This window comes from Otolemur garnettii, unplaced genomic scaffold, assembly GCF_000181295.1.
Source record: "Otolemur garnettii isolate 467f Iridium unplaced genomic scaffold, OtoGar3 scaffold00133, whole genome shotgun sequence".
NCBI lineage: Eukaryota > Metazoa > Chordata > Mammalia > Primates > Galagidae > Otolemur > Otolemur garnettii.
The window spans coordinates 2,757,919-2,765,214 of record NW_003852528.1 but is presented as its reverse complement, the minus strand read 5'-3'; the positions used below and the strand labels follow the sequence as shown (position 1 = coordinate 2,765,214).

Below are 7,296 nucleotides of genomic sequence, written 5' to 3'. Positions count from 1 at the left end.
TGAAATTGAAAAGCTTCTGGAGCCAGGGCTCTGGTCTTCAGAACGCCCGGCCGCAGGTGCGTAGGAGCCTGGCTCTCCAGCCCGCAGTGGTACGCGCCACTCCGCGCAGGTACTAGCGGTCTTGAATGGAAGGCTCTGACGCCGGAAGTGGGAGAGACCACTTGGGAGCACGAGGGGGAACACGAATGCGTCGCGTCTTCATTGAGGAACCGATGCGGTGAACATGGAGTTCCATGTGCGTCTTATGTAAAGAGAACGACGGGCTCCACCACCAATGGGCGCGCGGCGCTCGCAGGCCCGGCCCACCATGTATGCAGATGAGGAGGCGCCGAGGCCAATGGTGGGCGCCCGGGGCGGACGCGGCGCGCGCGGTCACGTTTTCCACTATGTGACAGCGGCGGGGCGGCGGCGGCGGCGGCGGTGCTGGGGGCTACGCGCTGCTTTGAGCGGCGGCGGGCGCGGGGCCGAGCGGACGCACCGACTGGCCGACAGAGGGACTGACCGGCCGACAGACGAGGACGCAGCGGGCGGTGAGTGGCGCGGCGCGCCTGGCGGGTGCGCGGACCGGGGCCGCCCCGCTCTCTGCTTACGTAACCACCGGCGGCCTCGGGCGGCGGGTCTGGGGTCCCCGCACGCCTGCTACTCGGCGGGGTTGGGGTCTCAACTTAGGAGTTTTCTGGGCCACTGGACTCCCCGACTGGAAAACGGCCTGGATGGGGCGTGTTGGGAAATTGTAAGCCTTACTCTGAATGTAAACGGTGCTGTCAGGCGCTCTCGGTGTGTTCGCTGGCAGGAACCGCTCTGAAACCATTAGCCCCATTTTGTAGATGAAGAAACTGAGGTCCATAGAATTTAGGCGACTTTTGTAAGATCGCCGAGCTACTGAGTGACTACCACAGCAGACTGGCGTTCTTTCAACCATTTTCTTTTACGAACACTCTCTCCCCTCCCCTTCAAGGGAAAGGCCAAAGGAACTAAGGGTCAGCGCAGCTGTCCCTGGGACATGGAAGGCCCTTTAATGAGCCAGGTTCCCTCTCTGAGGCCAACGAGCCAAGTGTAAGGCAGGAGAAGGGGCATGGATGGGTGCTGGTCTAGGAGCTTTTCTGGACCCCCAGGGGGCCTGGGATGGGTGAGCAAAGAAAGGAAAGCCCCAGGGCCGAGTGAGGACTGGAAACGGACCCTGGACCAGCCTGTTTTTACCCTGTTGCCAGGATGGATAAAGAAGGGGGCATCCACTTTGTATGGAGCAATCACACCATCCTCCAGGGGTGTTCCTTGGCTGCCAAATTCCAGATGTGGACTGGGGGTGCTGGTGACAGCCTTGCTTCCCCCTCCAGAAGGCCAAACTAAGGGATGACAAGTTGATTACTAGAGTTTCTTTAACCTACACAGAAGGAACCGGTTTGGAAAGTTGATTCACACCCTGGAAATCATCCAGGATAACCCCTTGGCTTGACAGATAAGGAAACTGAGGCCCAGATACAGGCTGGACACAACCATGGCAGAGTCAGGCCCAGGGCGTGTGCAAGGTCTTTATGTCACTCTGGGTCAATGTAACTTCAGAGGTTCAATGAAGGCCTGAAACTGGGTGCTAAATCCTGAGTGGGCTAGAAACCAGAGGGGATAGATGTTAAGAATCCCAGCACTGTGGCAGAGGCTGGACAACTCTGACCTCCTGTATATGGCACAGCAGGCCACTGGCCTTCTGCTTAGATTTCAAGCAAAGGGGAGATGCCCACCCTCTACCCCTTGGGATTTCTGGTCTCAAGCTGGGTTTGACTGAAAAAACGGACAGGACTTTACCTGCAAGCTTTTATTGGAAATTGAGATTTTAAATACAGGGCCAGTTGCTTTTTGTAAGGTAGGTAAGTATAATGGATAGAGGGACTCTTTTTTTTAAAGCGGGAACTACGTGATATGCCAATGTAGGGATGGATCGTGGGTGTTCACAGTTATCTGTCACTGACATCTTGGTGTGATTCATGGGTACAGAACTCACACAACCCTCGCTTTCTGTGGAATACTAGGCGGCAAGGGGGTGCCCTGCACCAACCAGGTGGCCACTGCTGGGTGACTTGGCCCCTGCTGTGGGCCTCAGTTTCCTGTGTAGAGAAACTGAGGCTGTGTAGAGGGGCTGCCTGAGGTCCACATCAGTTCCCTGGTGTTTAGGTTCCCGTGACTGTACAGACCATTATACCAGGCACCTGGGCAGGAAATGAGAGGTTTCTGGCATGTTCTTGCCTTGGAGTCTCGTATGACCCTGTGAGCTGGATCTGCCGTGCTTCGAGAGGGAAATAGGAATGGTGCTTCTTGTGTGCATGGGGCTTTCTGAAAGACACTGGTAGGCATGCCTCTGTCTTTAAACAGTGATGTAACTTCAGCAGGGCTCAGCAAACCACAGGCTCCATAAGGCCATTGAACAGCTGGCAGGACCACTCAGCATTTAGTCAGAAGAAGACTGGCACTCTGCATATTGCTTTTACCTTTTGAAAACTACCATATTTGGCAGGACTAACTGGAAACATATACCTCTGAGTTTTGCAGATGCTCTGTGCGCCCCCACCCTTGTGGAGAGGTAGATGGGGCCTCCCTGGGCCCTGCCCCTAAGCCTGTGCTCTTCTCTGCAGTTAGGCTCATTTCCACTCTGTGTGCTCATTGTCTGCACAGTTATAACAAGTCTGTCACTGTATTTCCAAGGAGATTAGAAGCAGTAAATGAACAGTAGTGACTGGTGACAAGGTCAGGCCACTTACTTTTCAGAGGCGGGCAGTTCCCAAGGCAGAGTGGACTGCTTGCTGAGCCCTTGTGGCCTCCTGAGAGTAACAGACAGAAATCAGTTTCTGGTTTTTAAGAAACTAAGTCAAATAAGACAAGCAAAGCTTCACCCTGGTGGAACTCAGAGTGGCTGGGTCCCTGAACACTGAAGTCAGGAAGTTGACACTTTTGAATGTGTTACTGTTTTAAAATCTCACACTTCCACATATTCAAGGATTTAAAAAGCTGAGTTGAGAGCATTCGAACGTTTCCTAGGGAGGCCAGGACAATGCCTCTGCCCGGCGCCTCCTTCCCCTCCATATTTGGAAGGCTGTGGTCATATTTTCCTCAGTTACCCAACTGTTGCCATGGTGAGCATGGCTGTTTATTTAGCAGGACAAACATTTTCTCAGGATTGCAGCAGGCTGGCCTCAGGGAGTAGGCTCCTACCAGGAAGTAGAAAACATGTTATAATATTTGGGGCTGTAAAATCCTGCCAGGCTTGCAGAGACAGAGTACAGGCTTTATGATCCTGTTATGTAAACTTTGAAAACAGGCAGAATTAACCAGGCTGTGAGAAGCTGAGCCACTGGGGACCCCAGGGGTAGGGAGTGGCAGGGAGGACCCCCAGCGGCCTTCATGGGGCTGGCAGCGTCTTGCCTCCGGATCCAGGAGCTGATCAGTGCTGTGCATTGACATGGTCAGTGTGTGGACACACATCAAGTCGTGACCTGCTGATGCAGGACTTTCCTGTATGTCACCATACTTCTATTTCAGAAAAATGATGACTTTAAGTGATCGATCCCTATGCTGACTTCTCATTTCCACAAAGAAATGTATTTCTGCCTTAGGTGTGAGGGTACTGAGCGCTAGACGCTTCACCTGGCGATGGCAGTGGAAGCTGGAACTGGGACCCAGGGTGTGCTTTTGTTTCTGTTTTTAACCATTTATTATGGAAAGAATAAGTATCTGTGAAAGCAGAGAGGCTAGTGTCACAAGCCCCTGTGAACCCGTCAGCCAGGCTCAAGCACTCGGGCTCCTGGCATCTGTCCCCTCTCCCCATCCCAGACTCCATGATCTCATCCCAGACTGCACTTTCAGAATGTTCCTCTGTCTGGTTGAGGTGACCTTCTCTACCAATGCTGTGACCAAGTGACCTGGTCAGGGTTCTGAGCTTAACACCTTGCCTCTGACTGTTCTCTGAGGTAGAGCCGTGGGTGGACACATGTGGGGGAGAAGGGGCCCTTAAGGGCAGGCTCACCCAGCTCCTGCAGCCCCTTTCAGCCAGATGTCATTTTCCTGACCCCCAGTCTTCTGCGCTCAGGAGCACACCCCATCCCCCACTTGGAGTACAAACAGGTTTCCTGGGACCTCTCCAGGGGCCTGGCAGTGCTGGCATGAGCTGGCGCTAGGCAAACTTTTGTGGAAAGAGGTGAAATCTTTGATGGGCACGTCAGTTTCACTAACTTGGCAAAATGAGATTGGTCCATTAGAGCCGCTGGTGCTGAGATACACTTTCTGGAATGATGAAGTTTCTGATGATTTGCCCTGGTTTGTCATTTCACACTGCCAAGCTTGCCTGAACCTCTGCAAAAATACTCATGATCCCAGACAACCCCCAGATCACACCCAGCCAGGTTCCCGGGGCCGGACCCGTCGGTTCCCCAGGGCACACTCACACTCCACCTATGTGGTGCTCTTGCACGGATGTCCTTGTTGCCTGGGCTGGGGTGGTGCTGGCTCTTAGTTCTTTTGATGTAAGTCAGAGGTAGCACCCATGACAGTGAAATTTCCTTTTAATTGCTTTTGTTACTCTTGTCTGTTTTCCTGTGATCATAAAAGCTAAAACTACATTTCAGATACTTTGCACAGGTTATGTCATTTAGTCCTCCAACAACCAATAGGAGGCAGGAATTGTTGTTACCCTATCTTGTGGTGAGGACACAGGCACAGGGAGGTTAAGGAGCTTGTCCAAGAGCACACAGAAAGCAGCGGGACTCAACCGAAACCCCGACTTCCCAGGGCCTTTTCACTTATGCACTCTGCTGCTGCCTCTGATTGCCTTAATAAGTCACCCATAGCAGAAGGGACCAGCTGCTCATCTGGGAGAGGGGTAGGGAAGTCAGGAGTGAGAGAATGCCCTCCAAACCCTGAGCAGCCCCTCGGAGCTCTACTAAACCGTAGCAGGCCTCCTAAGAGATCTCCTTGTTTCTTCCTTGCCCCTACCCTGAGGTCCCATTAAAGTGTACAAGTCAGATTGGTTGCACAGAGCCCCCTTCCCAGCTCCCTGTCTCAGGTGCTGACCCTGCCCCCACTACTCTGTCTGTCACCTTCATCTCCCCAAACAGGTCAGACCTCACCTACTTCAGGGTCTTTGCACTTGCCGCCCCCTGCCTGGAATTTCCATCCTCCAGTAGTCCACGCTCTCCCTCCCTTTAGGTCTGTCTGGGTTCAGGTTCTCTTGAGAGCAGAGTCCACAGCTAGTGCTTCCCTGGGTGATATAATCCAGATAACAAGAGGGAAGGGAAAGAGCAGTGAGAAGGAAAAGGTGGGAAGAACGCAAGCTGACACTTCCTGAAGTGGCACCTGCCTGGCAAAGACACTGCCAGCTGCTCGGCCCCGTGGGCCTCATCCAAAAGGCTGTCCTAATAGGGGGGCGGCAGGTAGGAAGGCATCCAGCTTCAGGACTGTCCTTTCCAGGGAGGTGTGGAAGGCTTTTCTGCCAGCTCCTTCTCATCTGCTATCCCCTGTGGTCAAACTTCACGCCAAGAGTGAGCTCCCCTGTGTCCAGGGTCTTCGCCAGGCCCTTCGGCAGCAGCTGGGATATGAGGCCCACACTGTGGTGTGGTGCTTTACTCACGTTTTTAGGAGGCAGTGGAGCCAGAGACTGGATGGCCTCAGGTGTGAAGTGGGTGCATGCCCAGCCGTGGCGGGAAGCACTGAGAGGCTGCAGGCCTGGGAGGTGGGGAGGCTGGGGGACTCTTGAGTGAGCACATGTGAGGGGTCACTAGCAAGGTCCTTGTCAAATGTCACCCACATGTGGGCCCTCGCTCACATTTCACGCCTCCCTCCCCCACATCCTGGTTTCATGCTCTGCTTCTTGTTCCTTGTTGCTTGTCAGTTTTCTCAGAGGATGGAAGCTCCCTGAGGGCAGAAAAGGTGGCTGTCCCCTCCTCGACCCTCACGCCAGCCCTAGTATGGCAGGTCAGGGCAGGTCAACCCATGGAAGCTGCTGGCACGTGACGAGCCCTGTGAATGCCACTTAGCCCTTCTTACTGTTGTGGTTGGCTGTTCTGCAGCTTGTTTGTCTCTGGCCAGGAATCCCCCGCATTGGTCCGTCTGGTCCCTTCCTTTTAGTGGGCACCTAGCATTCTGTAGAACAAAGGTGTGTGCTAGGCCCTGGGAGCCCAGCAGCGGGCAGCACAGAGCCCCTGTCCTGTGGAGCTGTGTCCTAGAAAGGCTAAACTGAGCAACATGTGGGCGCAAGGTGGGAGAAGCAGGCAGCAGGGAGGCAGTGCTGTTCCTGCAGGCTCGGAGCTGAGGCACAGTCAGAGCAAAGTCCCTGAAGTCATGGGCTGGGCCAAGGGTAGACAGGTTACAGGACATGCCCAGGAGGTCACGGGGACTGCACCTCGCAGAGCCCCTAGCCCCTCCAGGCAGAGCAGGGGCTGGTGTGGGCTTCCTTCACAGGGATCCCTCCTGCTGCTGCGTGGACATTATGGGGCAGTGGTTCTCAAGCTTCCTAATGCCATAATGTATTTTCATTGTTACAAAGGCATGACCCACAAATTGAGAACCACTGTTACGGGGCCAGGTGCAGGCAGGAACCCAGTTTGGAAGCTGAAGCTGGTGCCTGGGCAGGATGGTCAGTAGACAGTCTTCCCCAGACAGGATGCAGTTAGCCTTCTGCTCATGGTTCTATCCAGGTTTCTATTACTCCACACAAGCATTTCCATGTAGTGGCTTCCTAGGAGTGGGAAGCGTATGAGCATACAAATTATGTGTTGCTGGGTACACAGATTTTCCTCCAGAAAAACTCACATTACACCGCCATGCACAAGCACCTGCTCCCGCCGCCAACCAGCACCAGATGCGGTCAGTCTGCTAATTTGGGTGACCTGATGGGCAAAGTACCTCGTCCTTTGTGTTTTCCTGGTGCCCATGAGGTCAAGCTTCTTTCCACCAGTTCACAGATCTTTGGTATTTCTCTTGGTCACAGACTTTGTGTTCAGCCTCTCTCTTCCCAAAAGTTACCTTTCATTTTTTCATCGAGTTAGCTAGAACTTCCATAAAATGTTTTGAAAGCCTGAAGAGCCATTTTGTTCCTGACTTTAATTGGAACAGTAGTGGCATTTTAGGTTTTGTGACTTAGGGCATCGATCCATCTGGCTGTCTAGCCCGTAATAAGCAAGTATCCTCTAATTGAGATTTTTTCCCTTTAACTGTAAACTTTTCCTCTCGTGGCTACGTGTAGACATTGGCTTCTGAAAATCTAATATTGTGGAAGACATGTCCAAGACTAGCATGATTTTCCTCCCTTGG

The 7,296-nt window shown here is 53.3% G+C and overlaps 1 protein-coding gene across 1 annotated transcript in view; it reads left to right on the top strand.

Moving 5' to 3' along the window:
• The first annotated feature begins 421 nt into the window (after positions 1–421).
• The window catches only part of PER2 (period circadian regulator 2), a 40,412-nt gene continuing 33,537 nt past the window's right edge, over positions 422–7,296 (top strand). Inside the window, exon 1 of the mRNA XM_023518233.1 lies at positions 422–530. The gene's annotated coding sequence lies outside the window, so the exon portion shown is untranslated. The remainder of the gene's footprint in view (positions 531–7,296) is intronic.